Source organism: Mytilus edulis, chromosome 4 (assembly GCF_963676685.1).
Source record: "Mytilus edulis chromosome 4, xbMytEdul2.2, whole genome shotgun sequence".
Lineage (NCBI taxonomy): Eukaryota > Metazoa > Mollusca > Bivalvia > Mytilida > Mytilidae > Mytilus > Mytilus edulis.
The window spans coordinates 15516109-15536098 of record NC_092347.1 but is presented as its reverse complement, the minus strand read 5'-3'; positions in this window follow the sequence as shown (position 1 = coordinate 15536098).

Below are 19990 nucleotides of genomic sequence, written 5' to 3'. Positions count from 1 at the left end.
AACCCTAGCCGTATTAGACACAACTTTTTGGAACTTTTGGTCCTCAACGTACTTGTCTTGGCTTTCAAACTTTTTTCATCTGAGCGTCACTGGTAAGCCGTGTGTTGACGAAAGACGCGTCTGACATATAAGTGTTTTTTAAACCTGGTACCTTTTGATAGCTATAATTGGAGTGTTTCTCTGTGCTATATGTTCTATCATTTATTTGTATTGTAGTCCTGTCATTTAATGTTGTCTTTAACTGATATATTTACCATTGCCGTAGAAGCCGGGTTCATCCCACCATTTTTTCTTAAAATGTCCTGTGCCAAGTCCGGAAAATGGCCATTGTTAAATTGTAATTCGTTTCTGTGTGTGTTAAAGTTTAAATTTATGTTGTTGTTGTGTCGTAGTTTTCCTCTTATATTTGATGTGTTTCCCTCAGTTTTAGTTTGTAGTCCGAATTTGTTTTTTCTCAATCAATTTATGAATTTCGACAACGGTTTACTACTGTTGCCTTTATTGGAGACATATTTGCAATTTATTGGTACTGTTTATTCATATACAGAAAACTTTGTGATGTATTGTTTAAATCAAAATATTCAACTGAATATCAAAATTTGTGTTTTAGCGATCCATTTTTTAAAAAAATACGCAATACAAGGGGAGTTAACTCTTTTCGTAAAAAATATATACTGGGCTGATATGAAATTTTTCAACTTTTATTTGTAGCTAGAAACAAATCGTTGACAAAATATTTCCTTTTATTGTTCCTAAAACCTATCTTCCCACAATGTATTTCAAAATTCTATCTCATTAATTTTGTAAATGCACACAAATGTGTTTTTTCATAAACAATCTGACCACATTTAGGCAACTTTCAAATACTCATAATTTGGATACAATATTATGATTTCACGTCCCCTCACGCATTCACGATGTCCTCAATCAAAACCGATCCCCTCACGCATGTCATAATGCAAATATGAGGTTTTTAGATTTATTAAGATGTCGATCAACACTGGACAGCGTCCACGCCTTCCAAAACGACATCCATACCCATTGACCGAATAAAAAGTAAATTTGAACTAGTGGGTCTGTAATTAGAGCCATTTTAAAATCGAAATGTCACTTTTTTAGGCAAATTCTCGTGCGGCAACTGATTTTTTAGGAGTTCAACTCCACGTACAACAGTAAATGATACATGTATCTCTTCGTTAAAGTATTCACCACAGCATAGCATTCTCCGATTTTCAATATTTTGATCAGTCGAATAAGAAAATTGCGATTTAGAAATGTATATACCTTTCGAAGCGGTGACAATTGCTCTACTCAAGCACAACCGGAAAATCCTCTCACGGTTTTCATTGCAGAACCAAATGTTCTGCGTGTGTAGATTACCAGCCGTGTGAGTGTAAATCATGGAAATGCATCATATCAAATCAAAGCTTCTTTTGGTCCTTTTTAGTCATTTTCTGGCATCAAGTACTCTTCCGTCACCTTTACCGTTCAGAAACTTGCGACAAGTGTCAAATGGCTTAAAATCTCCCCAAAAATTACTTCCAAATTTAACTCCCTCGGAAAAAAGAACCTTAAAATTCTTAACAATAAGGACGTAATAGTATAGCACTATCATTTCAAAGTTGATCTCGTAATATTTTTTTTTAATTAGTAATTCAATCGAATGACTGGTCTTATATTTAATTGTTGTCCCATCTTTTTTTTTTCACATACTGCCACATAATCATATGTTTATATCCTTCCCTTAAAATAGAAAAAAAATGCTAAATGGTATATGCCTTAAAGGGGCTTTAGCTATACCAATACCATAATCATGCCTATCAAAGTAACTCAAACTCTTTCATTTGATTAATAACATTATAAAATATTAACTAGAATTTTAAAAAGTTCTTAATGAACAATAAATGGTACTAAATAAAAGAGGGGCGAAAGATACCAGAGGGACAGTCAAACTCATAGATCGAAAATGAACTCGGCATTTTGTCCGTATTTTAGGAGTAGACTGCATACAATACAATACGTAAATCATAATTATACACCTGTATAACCATGTGATTTGTGTGTTTGTGTGTGGGACTCAGTTTCAGACAACAGAACGGTTAGTACTGGTGACTTAATTATTTCCCTTTTCCCTCTTGACATTATACAATTATGGCCCGTTGAAGAGGTGAATATCCAAAATTGTCAACACGAGAAGGTTATTTCATTGAGGGCGCATTGGAAAGGCCTTTCGAACACTTCTTTGGACTTTACACAACAGTCAACACAAACACACCAGCTGAAAATACCTTTAACGGCTTTGTGTTCTAGAATTTCTCGAATGTACAACAAAGGTAGAATCTTTTTGTAAAATATTGATGGCCCTGAAAAGGACCGTTTATAAGAGACACGGCTGCTGGCACTCTTTTCATGACCACTGCCGTATTTCCATTTCTCTCGGTGGGCTTCCAGTGTAACGTGAACGCTGCCATGTTGTTTATTTACGTCTGTGACGTCATTTTCATGGGAGGTAACTCAAGTACAAATCAACAAACTGAAAAGGTTATTCGCCGGTGAATAATAGGGTTATTCACCGCTGGTGCAAATTTTTAGGGTTATTCGTCCTTCCTTGCAATTGAATGAAAAACAACTGAATTATTCCATGTCACGTGATAACGTTTCACCCAATAGAATTGTTTAAAATATATGAAAGGTATAATAACCTTTTCAGTTTGTTGATTTGTACTTGAGTTACCTCCCATGAAAATGACGTCACAGACGTAAATAAACAAAATGGCAGCGTTTACGTTACACTGGAAGCCCACCGAGAGAAATGGAAATAAGGCAGTGGTCATGAAAAGAGTGCCAGCAGCCGTGTCTCTTATAAACGGTCCTTTTCAGGGCCATCAATATTTTACAAAAAGATTCCACCTTTGTTGTACATTCGAGAAATTCTAGAACACAAAGCCGTTAAAGGTATTTTCAGCTGGTGTGTTTGTGTTGACTGTTGTGTCCAAAGAAGTGTTCGAAAGGCCTTTCCAATGCGCCCTCAATGAAATAACCTTCTCGTGTTGACAATTTTGGATATTCACCTCTTCAACGGGCCATAATTGTATATTGTTTCAATGAATATGCTCAAGGTCTCAAGTATACATACACGGCCATCTCCAACCAATGGTCAAATTAAAGTTATAAAAAGAATGCAGTGATCTCGAATTATTTCTTGCAAGAAAATGAAATATCAGCGATGTTTGGGAGCTTTTTTTCACCATATGTAAGTAACCAAGAATCCAACTTTTATTTAAGTTTGAAATTTTTCAAAACATTTTCGAGGTTACTGAAATAAGCATATCAACCAATTGTTTGGTTTATTCTTTTTCTAAGTTGTAGTTATCTCCCTGTAACCAATATAAATGTAAATTACAATTTTCTTTAATTCCTCTCCCTCGTGCATAGCTCTGATTTAATTTCTTGCTCTATATAGCTATATTTTTGGTTCTTTTCTTTATATCTGATCTTCAAAGTTTACCTTAATATTATGTTTTGAATTTTCCGTTCGTTAGAACCCTCTGTGTTTTCAACTGACAAATTTTCTTTCAAACTTCTTCGTGAAGGGTAATTTAAAAAAAAAATGTTTCATCTAGAATGGATAATTATGATTGATTCATTGTTTTTCATAACGTCTAGTGGCAAATTTTTCATTAATTTTTTGGACGAAAATTAATATTTTTACTGCATAGTTGGTTGACAGGAATAAATGGTTAAAAATTTAGAACACTACTAGATGCTGGTTAGGGTTTGAAATATTCCCTTGCATTATGCCACCTGTATATATAGCTACTTATCCTAAAAGAGTTCTTTAAAGGGTTATCATATATATGAAAAAAAGAAGCAGACTTCTAAAGTATGGTGAATCGTATTTGAAGTTCCAATCGTACCGTTGTGATCCCTGTAAATAAGATAATTGATTAACACTTAGTCTAGATCCATACAACGATTGATGGAAAACGAAAAAAAAAACAACTGATGGAATCCGAATAAAACGACTGATAGAATCCGAATACAACGGCTGACTGAATATGAATATACAACGGCTAATATTGAATCTGAATGCAACTGCTGATGGAATCCGAAAACAACGGCTGATTGAATCTGAACACAACTGCTGATGGAATCCGAATACAACGGTTGATGGAATCCGACGACAACGACTGATGGAATCCGAATACAAGGACTGATGGACTCCAAATAGAATCGCTGGTGGAGTCCGAATAGAACCGCTGGTGGAATCTGAATACAACGGCTGATGGAATCTGAATACAACGACTGATGGAATCAACAAACAACGGGAATCCGAATAGAACCGCTGGTGGAATCTGAATACAACTGCTGATGGAATCTGAATACAACGACTGAAGGAATCGGAATACAAGGACTGATGGAATCTGAATACAACGACTGATGAAATCCGAATACAACGACTGATGGAATCCGAATACAACGACTGATGGAATCCGAATACAACGACTGATGGAAAAGTAAAACAACGACTGATGGAAAAGTAAAACAATTTATCCTTTTGCGTACTAGCATTTCGCATGTGTAATTAAGCGGCCGAAGGGATACATACTATAAAAGGATTTTTCAAAAATACAAAAGAAATTATAACGGAATATTAAAGATCGGTTAATCGTAAGGTAGACTCCGTTCATAATACTAGTATTCGGGACAAAGAGAAATTGCTCATGCAAGGGTTATGACATCGTGACCTTCACTTGAAGTCTGCAAAAACGTTAGTGCATGAAATGTGAAAAGTTGATTACCTCTTTCGTATTTCATCTGTCCCCTAGTACTGCCAGGGATACTAAAAAAAATATCTTGTTTCGAGTTTGCTATATACTTTTTTTCTGCCCATCATTTGTATCAACGAAAAGAAATTAAGTACGGATCATATTGGTGAATAATAAACAGCTGATAATATCTATGTCATTTGTCTCATTGGCAATCAAATCACATTTTCTTTTTATATATATGTCCGGTCGACAATGGAACATTTAATACTGAAAGTTGTGTTTTTACTGTAGAGTAACATATACTAGTAACTCTTTCAACAAATCTCTGCTTTACCCGATTTTGGTCTGTTGAAAGGCCATTCCTGCACACTCATTTCCCGTCAGAGTGATTTTTTTAAATCGTCAATATTCATGTCAAGCATAATTTAATTCCAGAAGTAGACAAATATATTTGAGTTTTTAACAAAACATACAAAACAGTATACCATATAATTGATGTAGTGGTAAAAATTGTTGGTAAAATGTGATGTGACGTATTTAAAGTATAAATACATGTATTGTATTTGATGATATCATTATTTTTTTTATTTATTTTTGAGGTTTTATTGACGCCGAACTATTTCCTCGAGATGCAAATCATAAAGAAAAATGATACTTTCCTTGTACTTTCTATATAAAAAAAATCATTTTACAATGAATCAGTTAGATTCTTAAATATCAAAATATTTTGTGCTTTAAGTTTTTTAAATGATTTTATGATATATTTTTTTTCTGTAGACATTACTCATGGTTACCATATTTACGTGGATGTTTGTTGTTGTTGTTGTTTTGAGGTTGGCTTTTTTTGCTGAGTTTTTTTTTATAATTAACTTGTAAATCGTTCAAGTATTGATATTAAACTGAACTTTATTTTTTAAATTACACGATGTGATACGAATTCCAATGCGACAACCTTCTCACAGAAACCAAATGACGTAGAAGTTTGTCCGGATTAATTTCATGGTTTTCAAAACATTTGAAATTTTATATAAAAAAAAAATCGCTATTTTTGTAGTTTCAAGTTATATGATTTTCATAGAAAAGATATATTTATAATATTTCGGCATATTTGAAAATATAGAGTTTTTATCTCCATTTTTTTTTATCTCGATCAACAGAGATATTAATTGTCGAAAAGCGCATATATGGTGCAGTACGTTTACTGAACATGTGCGTTTGAATAGCTAGATCATGTAACCATAGCCTAAGGAGAGAGTTGCAAATGAGACAATCTATCCATACTAGAAGAACCATGACTTAAACAGCTATATAAGGCATGGTGCAATGTGGCCTACAACAAATATCAAACCATGTAATGCAGTTTTGTCTATAAAAAGCTCCAGCATGGTAAAATGTAGGGGGAAAAAAAATATACGGCCTCATTTATTTTGCCATGTTATCATACATGTCGGTATTTAACTCCGTGAAGAGATCTAAAACGGGTTTTGGTTGCGTTCCAAACACCAGAAAACAAATATAGAGTTGTTTATTTTGTTGTGTCTTTAACGATATTTATTAAAAATTAAAAGAAATAACCTTTCAGACAGGTTTGATAAAAGATATATTTTTTTCGAATGATCTACATTTTAAGTTATGAAGAGGCTATCTGTTTGATTGTGTCTGCGTTTTTGTTTTTTTCCTATAGTGTACTGTATATATTCTTTCGATCACATAACATTATAAAAAGACAAAAGAAAGATTTAGTTTATTTGGTTGTCATGATATGTCATACTTTTGAGACTGTTGAACAAATCGTTATCAAATATATCATTATAGACAGGCAGTGGCTTAAAAAATGATCGATTTAAAGTTTATGGAAATATCTAACCCTTTTATACTGACAATTAACCTTGAAAAGTTGTTAACGTTAACTAATACAAAACTTGTCTCTTTTCTGAATAAAAAATGATTTGAGTGCATCTAAGACATTACCTTCTTGTCAAACTGTTGATTAATTTACATGATAATGCAATTACAATCATAATTTTATCCTTATTATTTGGTTACTATCACTGACATGAATATGACAACCTTTAAATTTTTCCTTTCTAAAAACCCATCAAAGGTATCATGCTTATGAAGTAGTACACCAGGTTGAACAAAGCGCATAAGTGGCGCTCGAATCAAAACAGTTGAGAAACGAAGTTGAAGAGCATTGAGCAGCAAACTTTCAAAAGAAATGTCAAATATGTGGTAATCATTGACTGGGATAAAAAGTATTTCAAATATTTTAAAAAGTTTTAGGAACAGAACAATAGAAAAAGACCGTATCAATGTTGAAACTCGTCAAAGATATTAGGTATATAATTTAGTACGCCGACGCGTGTTTCATTGTATAAATTAGGCTGATGTATATTTCGATCGTACTATAATGTTTCTACAGGTACAAGTTTTACTAAATTTCCAAGTCAAATCCTTGTATTTATAAAAGTTGCTCTCTTATTATCTATCATGACTTAATTATACATAATGCTATAGCAAGGTAGCAAATTGATAAGGTTATTTGTTTTTCTAGGAAGACAGATATTTTTCTAACAGGTCCTGTATTGTGTTCAGAAAAGGCTATTTGTCAGAAAGTCAAACCAACAATGTCATCCGACAGTACTACGTTGATCCTTTTATTTTTAGGAATTTAATGAAGTCCTATCGACTATATAAAGGCAACAGAAGTATACCGCTGTTCAATAGTCAAAAGTGGATTATGCGCAAACAAATCCGTGTTACAACCGAGGGAAACACTAAACTACATTAAGAACAAACGCCAACATACATAAAAACTGAGTTTTTGATAAAAACTGCCATATTCCTTATTTTGGAAAAAAAAAATGGCAGGGGGAGAGAGAGTTGAACCTGGTCTTAAAAACTGAGCAATGTATCATAAACCTGACCCTGGCACCCAATTCAATCAAACCGATATAATTACCAGCCATGTATATCAAATTTAGTTTGAGGAGCCACAAATAGCAACTTAATTGTTATCTGATCTAAGATAAATGCCACTTCTCCGTTTAGCATATATTAACGCCTAAACTCTCAAAGCATGGATTAACAGATTCCTGTGAACTATCTGGCTTAAAAAATATGGTACGTGTTATTTTACTAACGAAACTAATAACAAGGGAGCCAGCTACAATCATCAATGAAGGCTTCAATATGGAAACGGAATTATCAGAAGATTTATAATGAAATGCTCAACACAATCGAACCGATCAACAACTTTGTCTCGAAGCTCGAAATACAAACTTTAAGTTATAACATATGTATGTCAATTAACAACGGCTACGCGATATGTAACCAACTATTCCTTCTATGCTGCCCGAAAACGCTTGGCCCCTTCTATCAGCTTTTATTTAAAACAATATGGAATATTCTCCCAGGTGATTACTTTATTGGGGGAACTAAATTCTGGTATATATAGAAAAGTGAAAGACGTCAGATTTGTACAGTTTTATAACAGACAAATTTGACAGACGTCAGGCATTGCGGTGAAAAAATAATTAAATATTCGAATCCGTAATTTTAAATACTAGTAAGCAGTATATTTTGGCTAGTGAATTCTGAACTATGTCATGTGTACTATTGTTTGTCTGTTTGTCTTTTTCATTTTTAGCCATGGCGTTGTGAGTTTATTTTTGATTTATGATAGATTACCTTAGACGTATTTGGCACAACTTTTTGGAATTTTAGATCCTCAATGTACTTTGCTCTCCTTTTATTTGTTTTGCTTTATAAATATTTTGATATGAGCGTCACTGATGAGTCTTTATGTAGACGAAACGCGCGTCTGGCGTACTAAATTATAATCCTGGTACCTTTGATAACTATTTGACTGTCCCTCTTTTGAAACGTGAATGTTGTATATCATTGCCACGAACATCAAATGTCATACTAGCTTTATAACCTGTTATACTTTGATGTTCTTTTGTTGGTAATGACTGTCAATGCAATTATAACTTCTAACATCCCATTTGCAAAGACAGACCCTGACAATGTTAACGCCGCTGTAATCAATTATTAAATAATCGAATTTCTTTTATGAATTGTAGCATTTATATTTTGTCCATTCGATACAAAATAAGCTACACTACTCAAATTAGGATTTTAGTCCAGATCTTTGTACAGTTTTTTATGTTTAATTTGAAAGCTTGCACTTATCAGGTAGGTCAGTAGATTCATTGATATTCTCGAGTCTTAACGACTTTTTGTCTATCCTAAAAACAATAATATTGTGACATCTAGTGTACACAAAAAAACATCAAAGATACCAGGTTAATAATTTGTACGACAGGCACGCGTTTTATCTAGAAAACGCTCTTTAATGACTTGTTTTTTAATGAATATACTAGTTAATGCTAGTACGTACATGTTTTACATTGAAGAGACATTTTCACCTACTTGTGATTGCCTTGTTATAAGGTCTGGGTTTTTAAACGGTTCCTCGATGTCGAAATCAATAATTTTAAACTCGTACGTGATTTTATCAGAATGTGTATTATTTTGTTAATTAAAATAACAGCAGCTTACCGACATTTAAGTCTCATAAAATAAGCAAGAAGCTAAAGTTATAATTCCCTCAGTAAAAGTAGACGGATTTAGATATCATTTGTGGGTCCCGTTGGTTATACAGCTCTTCGTGTGTGTCGGTAGTTATGCATTTATGGCTTTTGACTTTTATTGTCGTAGGCGTTCCTGATAAAAAGAAAAGCACTAGAGAAACATACAATTGAGAAAGTGATATTTTCTTTCTTTCCCTTTTAAGTCATCCGACACAAAATCAGCATTAGTACAGATATAACACAATATAAAGATTATATTGATATCCCCAGTCAGGAATATGACAGTTGTTTTCCATTCTTTGCTGTGTTTAAGCTTTTGATATTGCCATTTGTAAATGGACATTTTTTTCCTCTTTCTTTAACAAGTACCAGAATGTCTTGCCACAAATTAGGAAACCTAAAGCCAAATACTATATTCAGCAGTAAAAAACGTTAATATAAAAAAAACTGCTGTTATTAAAATTTTTAATTTAGAGGTTTATTCATAGTTTATTAGACTTTTCCAAAAAGACGGCAATATGAAAAAAAAGTCTACTGCTATTATTAATATTTCTAATTTAGTTTATTTATTGTTTATTATTTCACACAGCTGACATGTTTAGCAATTAATTTACTATTCAGTATCAATCACTCACACACTTTTTACATAAAACCAATTCATTTATTTTATCAATTTGTAAATATTCCACACTATATTCATGTAATTTCTAAACTTTAATGTGACTTTAACTTTCGATGACTACATATTTGGTAACCAAAACACGGAATATAGACATGTATGTTATCTAAAGTATATTATATAATTTTGCAAATTAACAATTTAATGATTTTAATTTTGATCATTTATATTGCTAATCAGTTATTGTCAGAACTTAATAAAGAAATATAAAGAATGAGGTTAAAAGTTTTTAATTTTCCATTGTCGAAAGCTCGTTCAATGACCAATTTCAACTAATAACATATAAATTTTTCCAGACAAAAATGTCATTCAGTTCACTTCAAAATGGTTTTATTGTAAAGGCCTACGCAATTGAGAAAAACATGCTTTCGTGCATTACCAAAATATATGTATTGACAGACTAAAGGATTACCAGAATTGATATCTGGATACAAGATATATTAAGGAATGTAAAACAAATATGAATACAAGGCAATAATACGGCAGTTGTTTCTATTCGTTTGATGTGTTTGAGACCCCTCCCCCTCCAAGGTTTGAGATTTTGATTTTGCCATTTGAATTCGTTATGAATTTACCTTGAAGTTCGGTATTATTGCTATAATAAAAAGTACATTTATATATTAGAATTTATTCCTGAAGACGAGTCAGTAAATAAGTCTTTTTCAAATGTATTTGGTTTTTTTTTTAACATGTAGCCTCAAATGTTTTATAATACATGACAACAATATAGTAAAATAATTATGATAGCTATCAGCACTCGGACTATTAAGTAAAAACAGACGTCTGGCTGTCACCTTTTCACAACAAATGTTCTTTATCTACAATTGTTACAATGTATAATAATGTTTTTGTAGCATCTTGAACATTGCATCGAAGATTATTGAAATAGTATATGTCAAGTCTAATTTTCGTCATTGTCTGAAACAAATTAAACCTTAATGTTTTTTTTCATCCTTGACTTGATTTTTTTTCAATGCTTCTTTGTAAATTTATCAAGTTTGACGAAAACAGACATGATTCTTCCGCTTGTCTTAGCCAAAATTCAAATACTTTAACGTTAAGGTCTTCTGGATAGTTTTAATTTTGTTAATTGATTTGTGGCTTACCAACTCATTAATTTTTCCATTCATATATCACTTTGAAATCGTGTCTACTTCTTATTGTTATGGTTTGTTTTGTTTTTTTTGGTTATTGGTTTATTACAATACAAGTACTGCGTACAGAGTATGAGATTACTTTCCCTCATATTGCGATAACTGCATTTACAAGTTTGTCTTATATCTAACTGATTTCAACATTATGTACTATTATGATCTTCGTTTTTGTTCACAGGGTATAAATATATAAGCGATACTCTGTCAAGGCAACCAATCAAATTTGCAGCATGAACCCACATATTTTCTGCAAGTATGATATCTACCTATATTCAGCAAAGCAAATTCAAAACATATGTCGATTGTAAGCCATCTTGAATGGAAATATTTCTATTTCTGCTTAAACATTGTGCCAGTCTTTGTATAAATTTCTTTGCATGCAATGACATAGATAAATATCTTTATAATAATATGTCATACGTTTTAACAAATTTAGATTATATATGATGTGTTATACTATCTTAATCTATATAAAAGCTAGGTTAGCTATACATTCAGTATTCAAACACTACGTAGCCCTATTGAACGCACCAGTCTTAATCATTTTAATCTATATTTATCCTAGACGTCATTATGTTGAACCCGACGTTGATATAAGTTTAAACCGAACTTAAGTCTTATTCCAGTTTGCAAATCAATTGAATAATGGTATTGTTTTGTCATGAAAAGCAGACAAATACACTACGATAAATCGGATAATAAAGATCTTTTCAACTCGTTTGCTGTGATAACTCGACAAATTGTATCATGCACATGAAAGCTGGTAAAAAATTATGATCATTTTGCATATTCTGATTTATTTGATTCACTCAGAAATATCCACAAGTTCAACTGTATTTTCAAAGGTAGACCGAAAAGATAGTTAGAAAAGTATTTTTTAGAATATTGATCATTAGAAATTCAATAGAAAAAAAACTGATAGTTCGTGTCGCAATCGTAACAGCTATTTCTTCTCAATTCCCGGCATAATAACAATGATAATTATTTTCTTTTAGCTTTTATGGAAGGAAGATTTGTCCTCAGTCCAAAGTTGCATCCGTCTCGCTACTCATTTCATGTAAACTTTTAGATATCAATTGCATAGGGCGCTTCCGCAATTTTGTAAAAGACGATAACAATCAAAACCATGGAGTAAAAAAAGACTGAAAAAACCAAAGGACATTTACATCAACAGTTATAAATAACAAATAAGAAACAACTTATATAACTCCACTAAAAACTGGGAGTGAAATCATGTGCTCCGGAAGGGTAAGCATTTCCTGCACCGTGATTTCCTGAAGTGTATTTGTCTGATAAACATATTTTATGGTCTGTGATCTTATTGGACATATACTAGAAAAGTCGTTAAATCCTATCTAGTATATCCTGTCCCCTATTATAATATTCTAACTGAGTTTTAATTCGCTATATGAATGGAGCATTCATTAACTATATGGACGCCATCTGTCTCACTTTGTTATGAGTTAATTCAATTTAGTTTTAACTTTTTTTTTAATCTTGGTTATGCATATTCAAAACTGATTTACAAGTTTCGAACATTGGTAAACGTTTGTTGCCTTTCATTCACACATATTACATATAGGTCTTGCTTCATATTATATCAACAGTTTCTTAGTAGTTTATCAAGCACATCTCATTCCTATATAAAGTCATATGAAACTTCTTTAAAAAAGTTGAATAAGTTTTAAACTTTAAAGGTTTTTCTATAAACACGTGCATATGACGTTTCTATCAAAAATTAAAACATTTATCTTATAAAAGCTTTCAAATGTCTATCATTTTAGTTATTGTCATCTCGTGTCCTAAACCATGTGATATCCCGTTAGAACTCCGCCATCTTCAGATCAAATTCGTGAGGTTAAAGCATGAAAAAAGAAATACAAACACATGTGGAATGTAGATATTGTTAATTGATTCTGGAAGAAACAAAATTAAACACCGAAATGTAGGTTATGAAACGGTTTTTAAAATTAACACACACATACAAACGGATGGAGCATATTAAAAAAATGAATATCAATCGTTCACCTTATTCATTTTGAACATTGTTGAATGTATATCTATGTTGCACTTGAAAATGCAAAATTTTACAACTCCACCAATGGATGAACCAAGATTCCTCATTCATGAAAAGAGGAACGAAAGATACCAGAAGGGCAGTTAACGTTACCTCTTGATAAACAAAACAATTATCCTGTATTACTAGTAATACTAACTACCGAGAAGAGAAAAAACGTAATACAGATGTACCAAGACGTTGTATTATCAAATAAATACGTTACATTAAGCCACCCTGTGATAAAGAATTCTGTCGAATGAATGTACATGACACATTTTTTATTGTCTGTTAAGAAAGCAAGATAGCAACAACCAATCAAACAATTCGTAAAAAATTATAAGATGTTAATTAGATTTAGATCTTCCTTTTTATTTTTTATCTATATACTTTGAGCTTTTGGTAGAAGTAATTCAAAATGTATTTGTATTGTTTTCAAATCGTTGACACTAAATATAATTTATAGGAGTAGCTGGTAGCACATGGTGTGTGGTTAGTTAAAAAGAACAGAACCCTATTGTACACGAGTGTCACTGTGTCAGTAATTACACGTAATCTTTTTTTTATGTATTATTTGTTTATTGAATCGCAATCCAAATGTTATGTAAATTATAAGTGATAAAAAATATACATAATTGAATTTCGGAAAGAGTTAAGATGTGATCAATGACATTAATAATACATCTGACATACCACAGCCTTGACTGACAGAGTAACTTACATGTACATAAATAAAACAGATTTAAAACGCCCTATATACTTCTCTCTTCATTTTGTAGAATTTATGACGAGTCTTTTGTACTATATTAAAACTCTCTTGCATGTAACAAAGGCTGGATATTCGACATTATATTTTAAATGACATCATTACGTTATAGGTTTTTATCACGTATAAATACATATAACCATTCAGGTTAATACATATACAATATATATACCAATCAAGCGACATAGACCTTGGATTTTTAAAACACCATAACCGTGTTTACATGAACTCATCTATTTTGTTTGTTTGATGTAGTAATTTTATTGTTTAATTCATGTATAATTTATTTACTTTTTGCGTTTGGATGGTCTTTTGTAATTTATTGGTGACCTAATGTTTTCGTTTTATTTCTTGTCCTTTTTTTTTAATTTTCAATTCTCATATTGTATTGATGAAGTGGGGATCGTCCCTTTGAAAAGTGTACGGACGACATCACTTATTTGCTTATTTAAGAATTGAATGCTTCCTTTGTAACTTCATTGGGGTGTAGAAGCGTTGACCGAAGTACATTTTGTATGAAGAACGGATGCGCTTCATTCTAAAAATATGCGCATGGTCAACGCTTTTACAACCCTATGAAGTTACAAAAAGAAGCATTCAATACTTATAATTACATTTTTAGCTATGATCATGAAAACACGAATTTTATATTTTTTTTTATTTAATTTACATGTGCACTTTATTGTGGGACCACGTGTTATCATGCATGAAAAGTTTTATTGAGTAATGCAATTGCTTCAGGATTAACACGTGATGTACAGTTAGCCATTCAGAATAAAGTATTATAATGAAACATACATCTAATGTTATTATTATGGAATATCTGTGTCACATATAACAATGGATATGTTCTAATTGTCCTTACCTCAATTCCGTCCTCTTATCCTTAAATGTGACCCACCGAATCAGATGTATCGACAGGTTTGTACTAAGAGGATCGACACTTCGGGTTCCACATGTTACTCTGTTTCATAAGGTGTTTATTCTGCTCTGTCTGCAGTCTGTTGTGTTTTGAAGACATTTTTTTTTCTCTTGGTCGGTTTATTTTTTACCATTACATGACATTGTGCAATATGTTTTCGACTTAATATGTTTGGCTTTACCTTTGATATCTTAATCCCTTTATAGAAGTGGTAAAAATAGAAAACAGAACAAAATGCGAACAACGTTGTCACTGAGGAATGGACAGGGTAACGTGAGTACTCAATGTATGTAATCAATTCCTACAAAAGTTGTCAATCCCTATCCCTGAAACTTCACTGGAAAATTAGATAGTATTAAAGTTGTGCATTGATAACATAAAATAATTGTATGAGGATTTTTAACCTAAATTTTTCAGACATTAGAACTAATTGATTTTTTTACCAAATTAATGAAATTTCTGCTACAGTGTTGTTTTTTTTTTAATTTGTCTTTTTTAGTTGTTGAAGTTATTTTTGCCATTTTTTTATGGACGGCATCACGAGTTAGTTGGCCGTTTTGACCTCTCCTACAGTTTGCATACACGCTAAGAGTTAAAGATTTCATATAAAGATTGTATACATACATCTACTATTATTAATGTTTGGCGAAGAGAGGCAAAAGTTACAAAAAAGGAAATTCAAACTCATGAATCGAATATGAACTTGAAAAATTTGTTCACATTTATCCGGACTTTGAAGCTTTTTTAAACTTTTTACTGAAGCAAAATTTTTAAAGGTATTAATTATTCAACTCCAATAACATTTACAGCGATGATCCCTCAAATATCAAACAAACATTACATACATTCCCTGATATTCATGAAAACGCCCTGCTTTTATAAATTTGAATGGGGAAATTTCTCTCATTTTTCCTTCACAATTGTAAAATGCATACATTGCAAACATTTTATTTCGATTAGTCACAAATATTGCAACCCAGCAAATGTTGAGACATTGACCTATTTGTTATTAGTTTTTTGGGTTTTTCTTTATTGATGCACCGAGTCTGGTCTCAATCAATCTTACTAGTTATCATTATTTGAATATAATATTCAGAACATGTCTACAATAAAACTAACTTTAAATAATTTAGTAGGAAATGTTCATACTTTTTTAACCAAGCACCAATTATACTTTCTGAGATGGAAATGGAAAATGCATGTACAGAATTCAACATTGAAATCAGTAATATAACCAAAAGATATGAGTCTTTATGTTTTTATCAATTTTTATGGGATAGATGCAAATATTTTTGATCACATTAATTTATCAAAGTTCGTTAGGAAGAAACTTAAATTTTATTCTTTAAAATATCGTTCATTGATGTTGTATAAATCAGGTCACAGTATCACGGTACAGGTTTTGCTCGATGTTAAACATTAATGGACAGACATCTCGTAATTTGTATTGTATCAAGTTGCATACAAGTACTGTCTTTTGATGTGGTAAATATGTGGTTAATCGACATTGGTCATTTAAAACACATATTTACTGAGACAAAAGATCGCAATTGTTTTGTTCCATATTCTAAGAATCAACAAATCATTCAATGACATTTATCGTCTAAATCTAAATCAAATATTTTACCATAATGTTACATATAAAAGCACGTGACGTTTAGAGCGTTGAATATCATTTTTCTTCTAGTACATCAAACATTTGATCATAACAGTACATGCTATATGTTTTTTTCTACATGTGAATATGCTGTTTTATTCAAAATCAAAACCATATAGAAAACCCTACAAAAATAATACGAACATGGAATAAAAGTCATTTTTCAAAGACATGCTTATGCTATTGTTTATTTGTTACTTTTGTTCTTTTCAAATATGCCTACTTGAATTACTACAAGCTATTTAGATTTTTTTAACAAATTGCGCTTGAAAAACTGAGAGATTCAGAAATATTAATGGAAAATTTTCTGCATTTTTAAGGTATTTTTCTGTCATTGGGAATTCATTAAAATATGTTTTAAAATAGTTAATATTGGTTGGAATAAACTTTTTCAAAGACAATTGCAAATTACTTATATTCATCAAGAGTAATAAAGGACAGTATAAGTATATGCAATATATTATAGGTCAAGTATGTTCATATGTCAAAATTGGAATGACATAACACCTACGTTAGTCCCTTTCGTAAATTTTTAATGACAGAGAAAATCTTTATATTTATGTTAAATAGCCCACCAAGATAATATTGCAAGGACATTTTTTTATCATACAAGTGGTGTCAATAGTGTGTAAATACCATAGTGAAATTAATTATACATTCATTTTTCACAGTCTATTTGGCAGACTGTCATTCATTGCCACAAGAGTAGGTAATTACAGTTAAACAATTCCAATGTTGATCTCGTCACCTTCATTAAAGTTGTGAAAACTAGTATATGCACCATTAGTTCTTGAATTGAGATAGCATTTGGATGGTCCTAAAATTCTATAAAACATGTTCATTGAAATTTTAGTTTGGAAAACAATACCTAAAACAAACAAGAGGAAATTAAAGACATATATAAAGAAACCATGTGAATTAAAATTTAGTCCATTCAGCACAATGACATAGCATGCATGTTTAACCCATCCACATTCTTTACCTGTCCTAAGTCAGGAACCGTTAATCGAGTGGTTCTCTTGTGTTGATTTTTGTCGCATTTGTTTTCGAGAAAATTAATTTAAGCATTTCACCTAAAGCTATTGATTCTCTATTTTGAATTGTTTTTCCAACTGTGTCATCCTGGCGTGTTATACAGCTTACTCTAATGTATGTGTTTTATTCAATATTGTTTACATCGCGTTGATATCTGTTGGATATGGTATTTCGAGTAGAAGTAGATCTCATGAGATAAAATTGCTAGTATCTACTACAATAATAGATTGAGCAACACGACAAATAGAGATTAAACAACAAAAACAAGGATAAGCTTATAAACTGCCTTCAGTCACCGCACTATGCGTAGTATCTGCTCCACTTGTGTTTTACAATACATGCTCTTATTTTAAGTTTTAAGTTTGCATAATTTTTCAATATTTGGACTTCCAGATGTTGATTTTATTCCAAAATTTGATCAACAGTTGACAAATAGTTTAAAAAAATTATATTTAGAAATTGAAATTGTGAGTAACCTAAAAAATACCTTTAGAGTTATAACTGAATTTGTTCCAGTGTTATTTTTTCACACCCACCAGTGATTATGAAATATTAGTTGTGTTCATTGTTGAAGGACGTTCGGTGACCTGATATTGTATACATCCTTATCATTAAGTACTTGTTGGATAGTTTCTTAACGGCAGTTATGCCATATCTCCGTAATTTTTTAATTGACATTTATGATACAACCATAGGCCTTATATATCTTTTCAATGAATCTTCTACGGTTGGAAAATTTATAACAACAACTATAATTGACACTAATCTAATCTAACGGTTATCAAAAGTGTTTGTATCTATAATAGTGAGAGATGTATATGTTATTTTCAGACACCAACATTATGGTCTGATCTGCAAGGTTCAACCCACCATTTTTTCTTTATATGTCCTGTACCATGTCAGGAATATTACAGTTGTTATCTTATAGTTCCTTTCTATGTATGCTGCATTTTCGTCTGCCTTTTGTTGCACTTCAGTGTTTCTGTTGTTTTGTTGTTTTCCTCATATAGTTGATGTGTTTCCTTCGGTTTAAGTTTGTAACCCGGGTTTGTTTTCTCTCAACCGATTTATGACTTTTGACAGCGGTTTACTACTGTTGTTTATATTCGTCTTTATAATTAACCAATTAGATCCCTATTGTGATATTTTCAACTGAATTGACATGATGTACCCTGTCGAATGTTGACAGACCTCTCAAAAAAATGGATATTGTTGGTAATCTATGTTCATTTTTATAAGTTTATTCAAATTTAGACAAGGACAAATTATTACCTGTTACTAGTTGATTTTGACACAATATTCTCATGACTATAATTCCATGGACAATGTTCTGTCATGTTCATTTTTGAATGTGTACGATAGAACTGATTTATGGAAAGAAAATTCATCGATGAATATTACCAATGCAAGAACCGAACATAGCATGTGTACTTAGACGTTCCAAGTACATGGTACTCATTGGTCTGCAATATGTACATACAAGTACCTGCATAAGCCGAACGTTCGACATAGGCACTTTTTTAAGATTAAAGGGAAAAAAGAATACAGACTCATCGTATTCTTAATGCTTAACATGTTCATTCTTGTTAGTTATACACTAAATGACCTATGATAACTTATTGGATTATCAGACAACCAAGCAGAGTCCTAAACTCAGTGGTAGAGAAAAGACATTATTTTTTAAAATTTTTATTCGTATATGTCGCTTGTTTCTAAAATAAATATAAAGATTGTAGTATACCTATGTTAAGCTAATGTACCTAAGTCCAGTTATATACAGACACACATTTCGAGCGAAAGGAATCGGAATAAAACTGGTCGATATTTGATTAATATGCACTCGATTCCAAAGGCTTGAGGAGCAAAACTTGCATTCAACAGGAGCATATATATTTGTCAAACGTAATAACAGTAGACATTGTATCTTATTCTAAGCGAAACTAATATATATATTTGGCTAGATCTGTCCACACAACAAAAAGACAAACAAATATAAAGCACATTTACATTCCTATGCGAACTTCGTATTCACTATTGTTTATAATATTTTAATTACATAATAAAAAATAAAACAAACACGAAAGGGAGTGAATTTATATTCATGGCCCTGATTTAAGACTTTTGTTACTAGTGTTTAACAATATTTTAAGACTGTTCACAACTCATTATGGAACATTTTGTCTGATTCACTTAGTAGTCAGTCATTGACACATGGAATTCCACTGGAACACGAACAAAGTTTCTGTTAATATCTTGTTTGTGTTTTAGAACTACAAGGGGAATTGGCAGCTATGGTATATTAGAAAAAGTTTGAAAATCAGGGGGCAATTAAGGGTTCACAAATATGTGTAGAT